The sequence below is a fragment of the Heterodontus francisci genome, unplaced genomic scaffold (genome assembly GCF_036365525.1).
Source record: "Heterodontus francisci isolate sHetFra1 unplaced genomic scaffold, sHetFra1.hap1 HAP1_SCAFFOLD_236, whole genome shotgun sequence".
Taxonomy (NCBI): Eukaryota; Metazoa; Chordata; class Chondrichthyes; order Heterodontiformes; family Heterodontidae; genus Heterodontus; species Heterodontus francisci.
The window spans coordinates 955,067-974,099 of record NW_027141158.1 but is presented as its reverse complement, the minus strand read 5'-3'; positions in this window follow the sequence as shown (position 1 = coordinate 974,099).

The window sequence follows — 19,033 nt, the reverse complement described above, 5'->3', positions numbered from 1 at the left end:
CAGATGTGTCGGAGAAGGAGAAACTGTGAGAATGAAATGGAGTCCTTACAGGATGCAGAGTGTGAAAAAGGGTAAAGGGTCGCTGGGTCTAATCCCATTCTCCCTTTTCTGCTTCAATGATTCTGGGAAATGCTTAAATCTCTGAAGCAAAGGAAAGGACAAAGAAATGAAGACTTACGATCCCATGTACTTTGATTCACTCCGATTTTTTTTTAGCATAATACGTTGCCTGATAAGTTTCAGTTATTGCAATTTGCTGGCAATGTTAACACACCTATAAATGTACTTTTGTATAGAAGAGTCTTAAAGAAATAAGACAATAACAGGAATCTTTGGGTAGTAAATATATGAAAGTTTAGGAAAGGAAAGACATAATTCATAAACGTAGGGTAATGGCATTTACAGCTTTAGCCGGTTTCATGGTTTGCTGAAGTATAGATCACTTTCAAGCTCTCAGCTGTCTGCTCTTGATATCGAACCCGGTTGCAGAAATAAAATGTGGTGCATACTTGTGGAACTTCAGAGTTTGTCCAACACAGAAACCTGATGGAACCCTCATTGTTATCCCTTAGATAACTATCATGTATGTCGCAGTTAGTGTATTTTTGACTAAATAATTGGTAAGAGCTGTTGTTTGGTAAACTTAGTTTGTTCTTAATTGCATCTTCCGGTTGATAACACGTGGTTTGAAATGGCAGCAATGTGTTATCCATAGAGAACAATGTTTTCTTTACAATACCAGTTTCAATCTGATGCTGAGCAACTCAGTATTCATAAGCTAGACTCTTACAAGGCCTTGGTAACTTATTTCAGTTTAGAAAGATTCCAATTTCATATGAAATTGATTTTTACAGAAACTTTAAACTTAAATAGTTTGTATTCATTAATACTTTAAATGAATAAACAGACTTTCTAATATATTTATCAACTACAACAATGCACTCATTATAACTTAATCATGTTTCATTACTTTTATAATCATGACTGGCTAATACTTAATGCAGAATCAATGCATGTAGATAATCCATAATACAAAATGCAGAGTACGAAATGGCTGAAAAGACAAATGATAATCTTAAAATGGCTTCCTTGACCTTATTGGTCATTAAAGTGAATACAGTATCAAAATGCTAAAGTTTAGCTTCGATCACACGCTCCGTGGCTGCCGACAGCTATCGCTACAACCCAGGGATTTTCAAGGTTTACCCAAACTGGAGCCGCAGTAGTCGGCGGCGGACCTGGGAGGGGGTAGATAAACATTCAAACACGCAATCACAGCAACAAAATACTTACATTTGCCATAGAAAATACCATTTAAGATAACCACGGCAAATATTAGATACAGCAGATTTCACTTGAGCTAATCGCAGAGTATATTAACTCAACAATGCACAGAAAATATCACTTCAACTGGTCACAGCAAACATTACTGAAAATTGCTGTAGAAAATGCCACTTAAACTGGAAACAGAAAATAACACTGAAACTAGACACGAAAAATATCACTTAACATTATCACAGCAAATTTCAGTTAACATTAACACAGCAAAAACTGTGCCCATTTTCAGTATTTTTTACTTTTTTGGGGATCATGTTACGTGATATTTGCTGCGTCCTTCTTGTGTTGCATTTATTGTTACAATTTTAACTGATATCCATTGCTGTCATCTTACGAACAGGTAGTTACTTTTGCAAATACATTTCTATATATTTTCAACAACCTGTCTACAAGCGGTTTGTGATTTAAATCTTTTCCTTTTCTTTAAGAAAAATACCCTGATAACGCATTCCTCCACTCCCTCAGCTTGTGAACCCTGACTTGTAACAGACTGTACAACACTGTTCTTAAAGTTAAGTCAAAACAGTAGGGTTTATTGACACACAGTCTTGAACTCGGGAGGGGGTTAAGTTCACAAGGCACGCTCACAGACATACAAAGAAAGGGAAAGGCATCAAAAGGACAAAGACATTTACCAAGTAGAAAATACCTTCATTACAAACTGACAGGGGCTTCAGTTGAAAATAGGGATGGTTTATTTTTTTAACTAACATAAAGTTTAACAAGGATTTATTTAGTGACTGTCATTCCTCCACAAGTGCCTATTGTGACTTGACGCACCATGACACTTCCAACAGTTGCTTCCAATCCACTGGATGTGGCAACACTGCTCTGCTCAAGGCCAGTTAATTCTGTAACCATATTAATTACCTTTTCGATGACAAAACTATATAATGTGTAAATGTGGTGCAGGGGTTTTCGAGTATGTAAATAACTTAACGGGAAATAGCTTTATCTGTAATCTGATGTAGTAGCTACCAATTCAATACTGTTTAGATGATGTTGATTTTCAGTTTGATTGTTTTCGCAAAAGTCGGAAAGCATGGAATCTTGCTGTCATATTCTTTAATTGGTCAATGGAAAATTCATACTTGTTGTTTCAAGATAACATTCTCTATAGAGGTCAGACAAGACCGGACCTGATGTGTGTGTATCACTGAGCCAGGGGGAGAGCAGATCGGAAGCTCTGTGTTTGTATCAGTGAGCCTGTGAGAGAGCTGATGGGCTCCACTCTGTCAGTGTCACTGAGCCTGCGGTAGAGCAGACCTGCCCCATTGTGCCTGTATCACTGAGCCTGCGGTAGAGCAGACCGGCTCCACTGTGTCTGCATGAGTGAGTCTGGGGTAGAGCAGACGGGCTCCACTGTATCTTTATCACTGAGCCGGGGGCAGAGCAGGCTGGCTCCACTGTGTCTGTATCACTGAGCCTGGGGTAGAGCAGGCTGGCCCCATTGTGTATGTATCACTGAGCCTGGGGGAGAACGGAGCGTCTCCACTGCGTCTGTATCACAGAGCCTAGGGAAAGCAGACCGACCCCACTGTGTCTGCATCACCGAGCCTGGGGCAGAGCAGACTGGCCCCATTGTGTCTGTACCGCTCAGCCTGATGGAGAGAAGACCCGTTCCAATGTATCTGTATAAGTAAGCCTGACGGAGTGAAGACTAGCCCCAATTTGTCTGCATCACTGAGCCTGTGGGAGAGCAGAATGTCGGCACTGTGTCTATATCTCTGAGACGTGATGAGAGCAGACCGTGCCAACGTGCCTGCATCACTGAGTCTGACGAAGAGAAGACCCGCCCCACTGTGTCTGTATTACTGAGTCTGAGGGAGACCAGACTGGCCCCACTTTGTCTGCATCACTGAACATGGGGGAGAGCAGAAAGGGCTCCACTGTGTCTCTATTACTGAGCCTTGCAAAGCGTCCCCACTGTGTCTGTATCACTGAGCCTGGGGAGAGTAGACCAACTCCAATGGGTCTGTATCACTGAGATTGGGGGAGACCAGACCGGCCCCAAAGTGTCTGTTTCAGTGAGTCTTGGGGAGAGCAGACTGGGCTCATTGTGCTGGTATGAGGGATCTTTGGGAAGAGCATACAGGCCCTCTCTGTTTCTGTATCACTGAGCCTGGATGGAGCAGACCAGCACCACTGTGTCTGTATCACTGAGCCTGACGGAGAGAAGACCCGCCCCACTCTGTGTCACTGAGTCTGGGGGAGAGCAGATTGATTCTGCTGTGACTGTGTCACTGAACCTGGTTAAAGCAGATCGGACCATCAGCGTCTGCATCACTGAGCCTGGGAGGAGGACAGACTGGCCCCACTGTGTCTGTATCACTGAGCCTGATGGAGAGAAGACCCGTCCCAATGTGTCTGCATCACTAAGACTGACGGAGAGCAGACCAGTCCCACTTTGTCTGCATCACTGAACATGGGGGAGAGCAGACGGGCTCCACTGTGTCTGTATCACTGAACCTGGGGGAGAGCATACCAGCTCCACTGTGTCGGTATCACTGAGCCTGACGGAGAGAAGACCTGCCCTACTCTATGTTACTGAGCCTGGGGAGAGAAGATTGACCCTGTTGTGTCTGTGTCATTGAGCCTGGGAGGGGAGCAGACCGGCCCACCAGTGCCTGCATTACTGAGCCTGGGGGTGGGCAGACTGGCCCCACTGTGGCTGTTTAACCGAGCCTGACGAGGGAAGACCCGTCCCAATGTGTCTGTATCACTAAGACTGACGCAGAGAGGACCGGCCCTCCTGTGCCTGTATCACTGAGCCTGGGAGAGAGCAGACTGGCCGCACTATGTCTACATCACTGAGACGGGGTGAGAGCAGACCGACACAACTGTGTCCGTGTGGCTGATCTTGGGGAAGAGCAGACCAACTCCACTGTGTTTTTATGAGTGAGCTTAAAGGGGAGCAGATCGACTTCACGGTTTCTGCATCAGTGAGCCTTGGGAGAGCAGATCGGCTCAACTTTGTCATTATTACTGAGCCTGGGGGAGAGCAGACTGTTCCCGCTGTGTCTGCATCACTGAGCTGTGGGAGAGCTGACCGGCTTTACAATGCCTGTGTCACTGAGCCTGGGGGAGAGCAGCGTTACCGCACTTTGTCTGCCTCATTGACCCTGGTGGCGAGTAGCCTGGACCATCTGTATCATTATCACTGAGCCTGGGGGAGAGTGGACCGGCCCCACTGTGTCTGTAATACTGATCCTGGGGTACAAATAACAAGGAACAAAGAACAGTACAGAACAGGAAACGGCCATTCGGCCCTCCAAGCCTGCGCCGATCTTGATGCCTGTCTAAACTAAAAGCTTCTGCACATCCGCGGTCCGTATCCCTCTATTCCCATCCTATTCATTTATTTGACAAGGTGCCTCTTAAAAGTTGTTTTCGCACCTGCTTCCACCACCTCTGCCGGCAGCAAGTTCCAGGCACACGCCACCCTCTGTGTAAAAACCTTGCCTTGCACTTCCACTCTAACCTTTGCCCCTCGCACCTTAAACCTATGTCCCCCAGTAACTGACTCTTCCACTCTGGAAAAAAGCTTCTGACTATCCACTCTGTCCACGCCACTCATAACTTTGTAAACCTCCATCATGTCGCCCCTCCACCTCCGTCGTTCCAGTGAAAACAATCCGAGTTTATCCAACCACTCCTCACAGCCAATGCCCTCCAGACCAGACAACATCCTGGTAAACCTCTTCTGTACCCTCTCCAAAGCCTCCACGTCCCTCTGGCAGTGTGGTGACCAGAAATGTACACAATATTCCACGTGTGGCTTAACTAAAGTTCTGTACAACTGCAGCATGACTTGCCAATTTTTATACTCTATGCCCCGACCGATGAAGGCAAGCATGCCGTCTGCCTTCTTGACTAACTTATCCACATGTGTTGCCACTTTCAGTGACCTGTGGACATGTACACCCAGGTCCCTCTGCCTGTCAATACTCCGAAGGGTTCTGCCATTTACTGTATATTTCCCACCTGTATTTGATCTTCCAAAATGCATTACCTCGCATTTGTCCGGATTAAACTCCATCTGCCATTTCTCTGTCCAAGTTTCCAACCGATCTATATCCTGCTGTATCGTCTGACAATCCTCATCACTATCCGCAACTCCACCAACATTTGTGTCGTCCGCAAACTGACCAATCAGACCAGCTACATTTTCCTCCAAACCATTTATATATACTACAAACAGCAAAGGTCGCAGCACTGATCCCTGTGGAACACCACTAGTCACTGCACTTCATTCAGAAAAGTACCATTCCATTGCTACCCTCTGTCTTCTATGACCGAGCCAGTTCTGTATCCAACTTGCCAGCTCACCTCTGATCCCGTGTGACTTCATATTTTGCACCAGTCTGCCATGTGGGACCTTATGAAAAGCTTGACTGAAGTCCGTATGGACAACATCCACTCCCCTTCCTTCTTCAATCATCTTCGTCACTTCCTCAAAAAACTCAATCAAGTTAGTATATCTTGGAAGATTTTAGAGCTGCAGGAGGTTACCGAGTTAGAGAGGGGGCGAGAAAATCGAAGGAATGTAAAACAAGGATGGCATTTTTATCATCGAGGCGTTGCTGGTCAGGGAGCCAATGTAGGCCAGCGATCACCACGGTGATCGGAGAACGGGACTTGGTATCAGTTAAGACAAAGGCCGCAGAGATTTGGATGATTCAAGTTTATGGAAGGAAGAATGTGGGAAGCCATTCAGGTGTGCATTGGAATATTCAAGTCTGCAGGTAACAATGGCATGGATGAAGATTGCAGCAGCAGATGAGTTGATCAAGGGGCCGAGTTGAGTAACGGACAGAAGTTGAAATCGGTGGTCTTAATGATGGTGCGGTTCTGTGCTCTGATCCTCATCTCAAGGTCAAATATGACATTGATGCTGCGCACAGTGTTGTTCAACTCAGACAGTTGCCAGGGAGGGGGTTGGATTTGATAGCCAGGGGACGATGTTTGTGCCAAGGGAAAAACACAACGGTCACTCTTCCCAATCTGTGACTGGAGGAAATGTCTCTTCATCATGGATGCTCAGACAAGCAGTCTGAGAAATTAGAGGCTGTCGAGGAGTTGAGAGAGATGAATTTGGTAATGTAGAGTCGGGTGTAGTCGACAGAAATGTGGAAGTTGATGCTGTACTTTGGATGATGTCTTTGAGGCGCAGCATGCAAATGAGAAACATAAGTGGGTAAAATATAGATCCATGGGGGACACCAGAGGTAAAAGTGTTGGAGCAGGAAGAGAAACCACTGCAGGCAATTCTCAGGCTGTGATTAGATCGGTAAGAATGGAACGGGTTGAGAACAGTCGCAGCCATCTGGATTTTCACATTACTCTTGCGTTGTTCTCTGCCTCCTTAATGTAATATTTCACTGGTGTAGCTCCCTTTAACGTTGCTCTATCAGAATTTTCCACATTCTTCGTTTTTTTCCTCAATTCCTTTTTTTCCTTAACTCAATTTCTGTAAAATGCAATTCATTAACGGTGATTTGTACATTTGAACGGCCCTCATTGCAACACCAGATGAGTTTTGTGTACGGAACTAGATCCAATTAGCAAAGACAACATCAAGCCTGGAATTCGTGCCAAGCAGCAGGGACTACGGCTGTTTCCTGGTTTGGTTTATTGTTAATTTGCTCTTTCTCTCTCTTAGAGTGAACTTGCTGACGATTGTGATCCTGTCCAGAGGGAAGTGCCGTCTCACCAAATATGGCACTCATTATTTGGTGGCCACGACATGGTGCACCTAATGGTGGCATTCATTGAAATCAAACTGAAGTGAATTAACAGTACTTACTTGCTGATAAATGTTTTTTTCATCAGTTCCATAGGCGCCATGAAACTTGTCAATAAATTGCAGCAATAAAAACAAGAAATGATGGAAATACTCAACAGGTTTGACAGCATCTGCGGAAAGAGAAGCAGAGTTAACCGTTCAAGTCAGTGACCCTTCTTCAGAATTAGCAGATATTAGAAATGTGAAAGGTTTTAAGCAAGTCAAGGGGGGGTGGGGCAAAAGATAACAAAAGAGAAGGTGTAGATAGGACGAGGTCACAGAGAATAACTGACCAGAGGTCACGGAGCAAAGGCAAAAAATATGTTAATGGTGTGTTAAAAGATAGGGTGTTAATGGACTGAAAACTAAACAGCCACAAGCACAAATATTAAAAAAACAGTAGGTAGGCAAACTGAACAAACTAAGATCAAATAAAATAATATAAACACAAAAAAGATTTTTAAAAGAGAGAAGAAAAAAAAACTAAATAAAAAGTAAAATGGGGGCCCGTCATGCTCTGAAATTATTTAACTCAATGTTCAGTGCAACAGGCTGTCGTGTGCCTAATCGGTAAATGAGATGCTGTTCCTCGAGCTTGCGTTGATGCTCACTGGAACACTGCAGCAATCCCAAGACAGAGATGTGAGCATGAGAGCAGTGGTGTGTTTTGCAATGACAAGCAACTGGAAACCCGGGGTCATGCTTTCGGACTGAGTGGAGGTGTTCCACAAAGCGTTCATCCAGTCTGCGTTTGGCTTCCTTAATGTAGAGGAGACCACATTGTGAGCAGCGAAAACAGTATACTACGTGGACAGAAGTACAAATAAATCGCTGCTTCAGCTGAAAGGAGTATTTGCGGCCTGGGATAGTGAGGAGAGAGTAGGAAAATGGGCAGGTATTATACCTCCTGCGATTGCACAGGAAAGTGCCATGAGAATGGGACGAGGTGATGGGGGTAATGGAGGAGTGGACCAGGCTATCGCAGAGAGAGAGAGCGATCACTTCAGAATGCTGAAAGGTGAAGGGAGGGGATGATGCGTTTGGCAGTGGCATCACATCGGAGGTGGCAGAAATGGCGGAGGATGATCCTTTGGATATGGTGGCTGATGGGTGGAAACTGAGGACAAGGGGAACACTGTCGCAGTTCTGGAAGGATGGGGAAGGGGCGAGGGTAGGGTACGGGAAATGGACCAGACACTGTTGAGGACCCTGTCAAACACAGTTGTGGGGAGGTAATCCTAGGTTGAGGAAAAAGGAAGACATATCAGAAGCGCTGATATGGAAGGTAGCATCATCAGAGCAGATGCGTCGGAGATGGAAAAACTGGGAAAATGAAATAGAATCCTTACAGGAGGCAGGGTGTGAAGAAGTGTAGTCGAAGTAGCTGTGGGTGTCGGTGGGCTTCTAACGTACACTAGTGGAAAGCCTATCTCCAGAGATAGAGATAGAGAAGTCGAGGAAGGGAAGTGTCAGAGATGGACCATGTAAACCTGAGAGAAGCAAGGTTGATAAAGTTATCCAGTTCGGGGAGGGAGCAGGAAACGGCACCGATACAGTCATCAAAGTACCGGAAAAAATACTTGAGAGAGGGAGCCTGAGTTGGACTGGAACAACATATGTTCGACATATCCCACTAAAAGGCAGGCATAACTAGGATCCATGCGGTTCCCCACAGCAACACCTTTTACTTGAAAGAAGTGAGTGGAGTTGAAGGAGAAGTTGTTCGATGTGAAAGCTAATTCAGTCAGGCAGAGGAGGGTGGTGGTGGATAGGGATTGGTTGGGCCTCTATTCAAGGAAGAAACGGAGAGTCCTCAAATCGCCCTGGTGGGGGTGGAGGTGTAGAGAGATTGAACGTCCATAGTGAAAAGGGGGCGGTTGGGGCCAGGATACTGGAAATTGTAAAAATGACATATGGCCTCAGAAGAGTCTCAGATGTCGGTCAGAAGAGTCGGGACCAGTGGAGAATGGATAGAGGTAAGATAGGAAGAAATCAGTTCATTGGGGCAGGAGCAACCTGACACAATGGTTCTGCTAGGGATGTCCTGCTTGTGGATTTTGGGAAGGAGGTAGAAGTGGGCTGTCCAGGATTGCGGGATGATGAGGTTGGAAGATGTCAGTGATTGTCTTGTGGACAGTCACTTGATGTTCGGTGATGGGGTCATGGTTCAGTGGAGGTAGGAAGAAGCATCTGCAAGTTGGCGCTGAGCTTCTACAAGGCAGATGTCGGTATGTCATACAATAACAGCACCACCCTTGCTTGCAGGTTTGATGAAAATGTCGAGGTTAGACCTGAGAGAACGGAATGTCTCAAGTTCAGAGGAGGACAGGTTAGAGTGAGTCAGGGGGGCAGAGAAATTGAGATGACCAATGCCTCGCCAACAGATTTCAATGAAAAGATCAAGAGCGGGTAAGAGGTTGGGGGAGGGGTCCAAGTAGAGGGAGAATGCTGGAGGTGGGTGAATGGGTCTGCTGATCGGTTGGGGGCGGGGTGGGGGTTCTCCAGGTCAAAGAAGTGAGCTCCGAGGCGCAGGCGATGGAAGGTCAGCTCAACGTTATGTCGAGTGCGAGATTCATTGAGGTGGGGCGTAAGGGGATAAAACGGAGTACTTTGCTGAGTACAGAACCTTCGGCGTCAGAGAGCGAGAGATCAGAGGCATATTTATCCGTGGCGGATGGGTGGTTTGACAGAATTTTAACGCATTTACAGCCGAACCTTTTCATCCTGTTGTTCAATGCGCTCACTGTCCAACATATTCCTACGTCCAATATATTCCGGCAGGGCACTGCTACGCAGCATGGATGACTAAAATGATCCAGACAGCAAGAACTGGAAGAGATCAATGATCTTGCTCTTTACTATGTCTGGCAATTCCGCTATTCACTGGGTGGCATCTGTTGCGCATTGCCTGAGGTGGTGGGTGTGGGGGACCACAATTATACAAACAATACGACAGTAACGCAACATACATCACCAAGCAAACGGGATGCCTGCTGCAGCTTCTCAGCTGTTGTAACAACACATGTATCTGTGGACTGACACCGGGAACGTTCACGGAAGAGTTGAAGAATGGGATGAAACATCTGTTTACACTGAATCGGAGATTGGGAACAAAGCAAACAATTGATCAGAATGCTGCACCAAGCTGTGTGAATTGCAATCCAGACTATAACACCTCATTTTCATATATATTCCGTAACACCACGATAGCAGGTGATGGGAGGAAACAGGCTGACTCTCTTGAGAGTGAGAGCTGGCCAATGAACCAGCTCAGAAGCAGAGTGCAGCTGCATTGGGTCTGCCCCCACACTTGATATAAAATAGAAAGAAAGAAGACAGGTAAGGCAAATACAACAAAAATGTCTAATTCAGAAAAAAAGGAATAAAAAGAATGGAAATTCATCTGGTCACTTTAGAGCAGGTAATAATAATCTGGATTCAACCAGATCTTGTAAATGTCAAGTGTACAAATGTAATGTACACTGGACCACATCGGTTAAATATGAAACCATGAGCAATAATGCATACTGGATCATATCTGTTATATGTGAATCGTAGAATCATGTAAAGTTCAAGGACAGAAAGAGGCAACTTGGTACATCATGTCTGTGTTAGGGAAAAAGATCCACCTATTCTAATCCCACCTTCCAGTACGCGGTCCGTAGCCCTGCAGATTATGGCACTTGAGATGAATATCCGGACTCCTTTTGAATATGTTGAGTGGATCTGCCTCAACTATCCTTTCAGGCAATGAGATCCAGACAAACACCACCCTCTGGGTGAAAAAGGGTTTCCCTCATCTCCCCACTAATTTGTGTACCAATCACGTTAAATCGATGCCTGCTAGTCACTGGCCTTTCTGCTCAGGTGAATAAATCCTTCTCCTCCAATCTATCCAGGCCCACACAATTTTGCAAATTTCATCAGATCTAAATTTCATCAGATCTCCCCTCAGACTGCTCTGCTTCAAGGAGAACAACCCCAGCCCATCCAATATTTCCACATAGTTGCATTTCTCAAGTCCTGGCAACACCCTCGAAAACCTCCTCTGTACCCTCTCCAGTGCAATTACAACCTTCCTGTAATGAGGAGACCAGAACTGCACACAATACTAAAGGCGTGGCCTAACCAATGAGTCAGACAGTTCCAGAAAAACATTGCTGCTCTTGTATTCTATACCTCGTCTAACAAAGGAAAGGATTCCATATGCCTTCGTAACCAGCTTATCGACCTGTTCAGCGACCTTCAGGGGTCTGTGGACATTGACCCTAAGGACCCTCACTTCCTCTGCACCTGTCAGTATTTTCTCATTCATTGTGTATTCCTTTGCCTTGTTTGACCTCCCCAAATGCATCACCTCACACTTCTCCAAGTTGAATTTTTTCTGCCCATCTGACCAGACCATCAATATCTTCCTGCAGCCTACAGATGTTCTTCTCGATATCTCCCAACCATTGTGGCGTCCGCAAACGTTTTGATCATGCCCCTTACATGTACGTCCAAATCGTTAAAATGTATACCACAAAAGCATGGGACCCTGAACAGAGTCCTGCAGAACGGCGCTGGAACTGGAAACAGCCCTCCACTCGTTAAAACAGCCGTCAACAATTAACATTTGTTTCCTGCCACTGAGCCAAATTTGGAAACACATTGCTGCATTTCCCTGCATTCCATGGGATTTTACTTTTTTAACCAGTCTGCCATGTGGGACCTTGTCTAAAGCCTTGCCGAAAATCCGTGTAGACCACATGAACTGCACTAACCTCATCTACTTTTCTTGTTACATCTTCAAAAATTTCGATCAATTTGTTGAAACAAGATCTTCCCTTCACAAATCCATGCTGACGATCCTTGATTATCCTATGCCTTTCTAATGAAAGTTGATCCTGTTTCTCACAATAGATACCAGTAATTTGCCCACTATTGAGATTAGACTTACTGGCCTGTAATTATTCGCTCCATTTTTAAACAGAGGTACAACATTAGCAATCCTCCAATCCTCCGGCACCACAACTGTATCCAGTGAGTACTGAGGAATGATAGTCAGACCATCACTATTTCCTATCTTGCTTCTTTTAACAGCCTGGGGTACATTTCATCCGGCCCTGATGATTCATCAACTTTCAAGGATACTAATCCCATTAATACTTCCTCTCTCCCTATGTTTATCACATCCAATAATTCACACTCCTCCTCCTTAACTACAATACCTGCATCGTCCCCCTCTTTTGTGAAGAGAGACGCAACGTATATATTTATAACCATACCTCTATCTTCTGCTCCTGCACATAGGTTATCTTTTTGGTCTTTTGTGGGCCCTATTCTCTCCTTCATTATCTTCTTCCTCTTAATGTATCGATAAAACATATTTGGGTTGATCTTAATCTGCTTGCCAATATTCTTTCATGCCCATTCTTTGCTTTCTTTATTTCCATTTTGATTTAATTTCTACACTTTCTATACTCCCCTCTCCTTTCTGTAGTTTTGAGTTCTCGGCATCGGACATAAGCTTTTCTTTTCCACCTTAGCTCTGGGCTCCTTGACATCCATGGGGTGGGGGGGGGGGTGGTGGGCGGGAAGGTTTGGCCGTCTCACCCTTTTTATTTGTGGGTACATGTTTACGCTGAACCCCTTGAATCTCCCCTTTGAATGCCTCCCACTGTTCTGACACTGATTTACCTTCACGTCGCTGTTTCCAGTCCACTTTCGCTAAATCACTTCTCAGTTTCGTAAATTGGCCTTGCCCCAGTTGAGAACTCTAACTCCTTTTCTGTCGCTGTCCTTTTCCATAGTTCGGTTAAAAGTGACTGAATTGTGATCATTACCACCAAAATGCTCTCCCACTGCCACGCTTTCCACCTGCCCATCTTCATTTCCTAAAACTAAGTCTAAAACTGCTCTCTCTCTTTATGGACTTGCTGCAAATTGGGCAAAAAGTTTCTTCTGAATGCACCTCAATAATTCTGCTCGCTCAATGCCTTTCACACTAAAACTATCCCAGTTAATATTGGTGCAGTTACCGTCCCCTACTATTAATGCCCTATTGCTCTTGCACTTCTCAGAGATTTCCTGCAAAGCTGCTCTTCTATCTCCATCTGACTGTTTGGGATGACTATAGTACACTCCCAGCAGTGGGATTGCACATTTTCTGTTCCTTAGCTAAATCCATATGGCGTGATTTGATGAACTTTCCAAAATATTATCCCTCTTCGCAGCTGCAATAGTTTTCATGACCAAAATTGCCACTCTCCCTCCTTTCTTATCCTCCTCCCTGCGCATCTGAAATCCCTGCCACCTGGAACGTTGAGCTGCCATTCCTGTCCCTCCTTAAGCCATGTTTCTATAATAGCTATGATATCATACTGCCACGTGTCTATCTGTGCCCTCAGCTCATCTGCTTTATTTTCGATACTACCTGTATTGAAATAGATACACTTGAGCACTGCCAAACTCTTTTATTATTGTCTAACTGTCGTTTGCTCTGTCTTCCAGACTCATCCAGTAATTTGCTGCCTTCCATTTTCATTTCTGAATTTTCTGTCTTCAATTTTCATTTCTGTCTGCATTTAATAATAATGCACACAGAACCACGAGTGGTAAATGTGATGAATATATTAGTAATATAGACAGCACGACATCTAGTAAATGTGAAACATTTAATAATATTGCACACAGGATCACAGCTAATTGTTACAAAACATTTAATAATAATACACTCTGGGACTTACCTGGCAAATGTGAACCATTTAATAATAATGCACACAGCACCACAAGTGGTAAATGTGAACCATTTAATAACAATGCACATTGGACCATACATGGTAAATGTGTTGAATAAATTAGCATACAGACAGCCCGACATCTAGTAAATGTGAAACATTTAATAATATTGCACACTGGACCTCAGCTAATTGTTACAAAACATTTAATAATAATACAGTCTGGGACATACCTGGTAAATGTGAAACATTGAATAATCTGCACACGGGACCACATGTGATTAATATGATGAATATATTCGTAATGCAGACTGGACTACCTCTCGTAAATCTGATAACTTTAGTGATATGCACACTGCATCACTTCTAATAAATGTGAACCATTTAATAATAAGGCACACTGGACCACATTTAGTTATTATGAAAAAATATTATAATACATACACTCTGTGCCATATCTGGTATATGTGAATCATTTAATAATAATTCAAATGGATCAAAATTTGATAATTGTAAATAATGCACACTGGTAAATAATCCATACGTTTTAAATATCAACTGTTCAAAAATAATGGAAATTGGAACACACGTGGAAAATCTGAATTGTTCAGTAATTTTAAGTATTTCATGGGGTGTGGGCATCGCTGGAAAGGACAGCATTTTCTGCCCATCCTTAATAGCTCTTGACAACTGGGTGGCTGGATGGGCCTCTTCAGAGGGTAGTTAAGAGCCAAACACATTGCTGTGGCTCCGGACTCACAGTCGGACAGACCAGTTAAGGACTGCAGAATTTCTTCCCAAAAGGACATTAGTGCACAAGATGGGTGATTACATCATCAAATAAAGTTTCATGGCTGCAGCATTGAAGCTCGCTTTCAATTCTGGATTCTTATGAATTAACTGAAACTAAAAATCCACCAACTGCTCTGGTAGCATTTGAAACCATAGCCGCAGAGAATCCAACTGCGTCTCGAGATAAATAACTTAGTCACATCAGCACTACACCACCACCTTGCATTGCACACAGACCTAACTGTGGAAGATGCGAAAAGTTTAATGATAATGCATATTGCGTCATGTGTGGTAAGTGTTTAATCCTCAATAAAACTGCAAACTGGACCGCATTTTGTAAATGTGAAGCATGGAATAATAATGCACACTGGACCACATCAGGTGAATGTGAAGCATTTGATAATATTGCACAGTGTACCAAATCAGGTGAATGTGAAGCATTTGATTTTATTGCACACTGAACCAATTCTGGTGAAGTACATAATTTATAATACTTTGCACTGGACCACATCTCGTAAACGTGAATCATTTAATAATATTCATCACTCGATCGCATCTGCTAAAAATGAAGCATTTAATAATGGTGTACACTGACCACATCTGGTAAATGCGAGTCAATAAAAAATATTGCTCACTGTTCCACATCTAGTAAGTGTGAGGCATTTAATGCCAAAGCAAACGTGACTACATTTGGTAAATGTGAAGCATTTAATGATAATGTACACTGGACACATCTGGGAAATATGATTTATTTAATTAGAATACGCACTGGCCACATCTGGTAAAAATGGAAGCATGTAATGATAATCTGCACGTTGCCAAATCTGATAAATGTGAAGCATTTAAAAATAATGCACATTGCATCACATCTGGTAAACGTAACACATTATATAACTGAATAATAATGCACATTTTACAACATCCGGTAAATGTGAAGCATTTAATCATAATGCAGATTGACCACATCGGGTAAATGTGAATCATTTAATATTAATGCACAGTGGACCACATCTGGTAAGTGTGAGGCATTAAATAATGCAGACTTGACGTAATCTGGTGAATGTGAAGCAATCAGTAATAATGCAAATTGGACCACATCTTGTAAATTTGAAGCATGTAAAAGTAATGGTCACTAGATTACTTCTGATAAATGTGAAACTTTTAATATCAATGCACACTGGACCACATCAGGTACATGTGAAGCATTAAATAATATTGCACACAGTACCAAATCTGGTTAAGTAAATGATTTAATAATAATGTACACTGTGCGACATCTGGTAAATGTCCAATGTTTAATAATGCACACTGGACGATATCTTGGAAATATGAAGCATTTAATAATAAAGCACAATAGACCATACGTGGTAAATATGAGCATTTATACAATAGTGCACATTGTGTTCAATAAGAATGCAAACTGGAGCATACCTGGGAAATGTGAATTGTTAAGACTTTTTTAATTCTTTCATGGAATGTGGGCATCACTGTCGAGGCCAGCATTTGTCGCCTATGCCTAATTTCCCTTGACAACTGACTGACTTGCTACGCCATTTCAGAGGACAATTAACAGTCAACCACATTGCAGTGGGTCTGGACTCACATGTATGCCGGAACAAGTAAGGGTAGTTTCACAGCAACATTGTGAGGCGAGCTTTCAATTCCAAATTTTTGGTAGTTAATTGAATCTAAGTTTCACCAGCAACTATGATGATATTTGACTCGGTGATCCCAGGGTATTAGCCTGGGTTCTGGATAATTAACTAATTTACATTACCACAAAGCCAACATTTCCCATTTCACACAGAGCTGTGTACGGCAAATGTGAAGATTTTCATGATCATGCATATTGGATCATACTTGGTACCTGCTTAGTCAGTATAATAATTCACTCTTGTCCTCATAAGATAAACATGAAGCACTTAATAATAATGCAAACCGGACGTCATCTGGTAAATGTGAACCATTTAATAATCATGCAGACTGAAGCACATCTAGTAATAGTGAATAATTTCATAAAGATTGGACCACATCTAGTAAATGGGAAGCATTTAATAATAATGCACACTGAAGCACATCTAGTATTTGTGAACGATTTGCTAATAAGGCAAACTGGACCTAATCTGGTAAACGTGACGCATTTAATAACAATGCAAACTGGATCACATCTGTACCTGTGAATCATTTAATAATAAACGGTTGGTAGCACAGAAATAGAGCATTGCTGAAAATGCAGACATTTTGTCAACCATTTTCTTCTTGCACTCTTCAGGACCAATCGCGAGAATACCATTGTAAGGGAAACCAACAAATTAATACAGTATGGGAAGAGACTGTTGATTGGTTCGCTAGTCGACTCTGATTGATAGAGGTGCTGTCATGGAGAATGCACAAGTTTATGGTGATTGACAGTCAACTGCCAAGCTTTCTTTGAAATTTAAATCAGCCAGCTTGCCTATGATTGGTCAAGGCGTAGCCCTGAGGAATGAACCAGAGAATGGCTGTCACTTATTTTGAAACAGGCACAATATGTGCACATGTTCCTTCAGTCTGAATAGCACAAGGATCTGTGATTTATTATGTGCAGCTTCCAGTACGCTTAAATATGCCACGCTGCGGCCTTACTGACAATCTTGAATTGTCAGCATAATTCCTATCACACTGAGAATAATTCAACAAGTGCTACCCAATCGTGGAATCACATCTGAAGTCGGACATCGTGTTTTGAGTTTTGCAAGCACGGGTTGTTTGGGTATGTCCTGTACCTTACCCATTGCGAATAGCAGAAGGGACATGTTGTGTAATACGATCTGCCATTACTTGGGATGTACGGCCTATGTATTGAGCATCACACTGGCATTGAAAGTCATATATCACATTACTCATTGTGTGATTGGCAGAATGTCTTTTTTGGCTTCACAGCAGCATCCTGTCAGTTGTGAATATCACACGAGTTGCTGATGCATAGTAGCAGCGTGAAACTGCTAGCTTCACCTCTTGCTCAAATTGTTGGGATACATTACCATTCCAGGCGAATCCGAGGTAGGCTGTGCACATTTTAGGGCAGAAAATGAGGGCCTTAGGCCCGTTTTTAAGTTTATGCGTTATACAGCGACAAATGATTTGATCAGGGTAGCCATTGTCACGCAGGATGCCTTTGATTCAACCTCTTTCAGCATCAAGCTTGCATGGTGAGCAAAAGGCTTGGGCTTTATTTACAAGGTTGGCGATAAGGTCAATCTTATGGCACATGGAACTGTAAGAATCAAGACACGTGCATTTACCAGTGAAGTTAGGCTTTCTCAGTTGCATGTGTGAAAGGTGGTGTGACTTGTAAAGTGTGTGTGTGTTTGCATGTGATGTGTGTGTGTGTCTATTTGTGCCCAGATTCACTATTGCGTAATGTAACCCCAGGGGCCCCTGACGATATTCAAAGAATGAGAGTTACACAGAACTTCATTTCCTTCTCCATTTATTTGAACACAACCCGTCCCTCTGTCTCTCGATTGTCTCTGTCTCTCCACTATCTCTGTGTCTCTCACTGTCTTTCCTGATCACTGTCTATATCTCTCCCTCTCTCCGTCTGTCTCTGACTCTCCCTCTCTCTCTGTCGTTTCTTCTCCCTCTGCCATTGTCTCCCCCTCTCCCTGTCTGTCTCTATCTCTGTCTGTCTCTACCTCTCCCTCTTTCCATGTCTCTTCTTCTCTCCCTGTCTCTGCCTCTTTACATGACTGCTTGTATCTCTCTCACACCATCTCACCCACTCCCAGTCTTGTCATCTCTCTATCCCTCTCTGTCTCTCCCAGGACATACCAGCCATTTATTCGTTAATTTTGAACCTTTAGCTCTTGCCCTTGCTGGAAATGTCACTACATTTTGAAAGTATCAAACACTGATCCAACACTCGCCCCTAAAAACACTTACACTAAGCCCCCAACGCAGTTCTGGGCAAACAATGGGGATTGTTCCTGAGGTTCTGTCAAGTTCCCCTCGCACTCTGTCTCCCCTTCGCTCTGCCTCTAATGTTTGTCAGTTGTTAATGATATTTTTCAACAACATTAGATTTAATGTAAATGTAAACATGTGGCACAGCATCAATTGCCGTTTGTGGAAGAGAGATTCAAACTGATACTACACCTGGTATGTCGAAGTGTTTCTCCATTTCACTCCTGAAAAGCATTTAGAATATGTTTCAATTTTTAGACGATGCCTCCATTTCCTAGACTCCACATTCTATGGGAATGGTTTCTCTCCGTTTACCCTATCATTTTCCATTATTAACTTGAAAACGTTGATTAAATCACTCCTTAACCTCCCAAATTCCAGGGATACACAGTGAACCTCCATCTACACAGTCCCGTTAAACGCTCCCAAGCCAAGCACAGTGCCGTGTCAGCCA